Raw genomic sequence first — 1,137 nt, forward strand, 5'->3', positions numbered from 1 at the left:
TAACTACGGAGATTACATCACACCCATCGGGACCTCGCTCCAGTACGGGAACTTAATGTTGTCCTCAGCTGGGGGGGGTCAGGATGCTAGAAAGATAATCACCAATTATTCTGATAATTGATTACTTTTAAAGTTAAATTGTGTAAGAATTTCTCCATCTGAAAATCGTATAAAAAAAACAACAGAATGTTAATTACTATTTCCCCCCCGGGCTTTCTTCACATATTAGACATATTACACAGGCATATTAGATTAGATTAGATTCAACTTTATTGTCATTATAAAGGTCCAAGGCAACGAAATGCAGTTCAGGTCTAACCAGAAGTGCAACAGCAGCAGGTGCAGGATATGCACTGGTTCATAGGTGCCGGACATGGATATATACTGAATAAATATAGAGATGAATACTATTATAAACAGGATTTTACAGATGGGTTTGTCCTGTGATATATACTTTGATGCTTATGCCTTGATGCAGCGGTTGAGGGTTCGAGTCCAACCTGCGACACCTTCCTGCATGTTTCCCCCCCCCCTCTCTCTCTCTCTCTCTCTCTCTCTCTCTCTCTCTCTCTCTCTCTCTTCTCCCCCCCCCTTTTTACCTAGCTGTCCTGTCCATTAAAGGCAGGAAAAACCCCAAAATATTTCTTTTAAAAAGAAGAAATGATCTAGAGTTTGAAACAGCTGGTTGCACCGACCCCGTGAACTGTAGTACACTGTGTCAGTGAGGAAATCGTGTGTGTGCGTGTGTGTGCGCGCGTCTGTGTGTGTGTGTGTGTGTGCGCGCGTCTGTGTGTGTGCGTGTGTGTGCGTGTGTGTGTTTTCCATTGTTGCACATGGTCCATTAAAAACGGGAAGCGATTGTGATGAAATCAGCTGTTTCAGCTGAAATTGCCTTATTTTTTGGGCATTTCAGCAGACGACGCCCCTCGGTGTAGAGCTGGACTGTTACTACGGTAACTACGGTTTTAGAGGAGAGGGGGGACCCTGACCTGACAGACGGTGGAACGTTATCTGTATTTTATGCATGATGTGGTTTCTTACTGCAGCAGACGTGTACATTAGATGTGTGTGAGTGTGTATCTGATGAGCAGGTGTGTAGATGTGTGTGAGTGTGTAGATGTGTGTGAGTGTGTATCT

The sequence above is a fragment of the Etheostoma cragini genome, chromosome 6 (assembly GCF_013103735.1).
Source record: "Etheostoma cragini isolate CJK2018 chromosome 6, CSU_Ecrag_1.0, whole genome shotgun sequence".
Classification (NCBI taxonomy): domain Eukaryota; kingdom Metazoa; phylum Chordata; class Actinopteri; order Perciformes; family Percidae; genus Etheostoma; species Etheostoma cragini.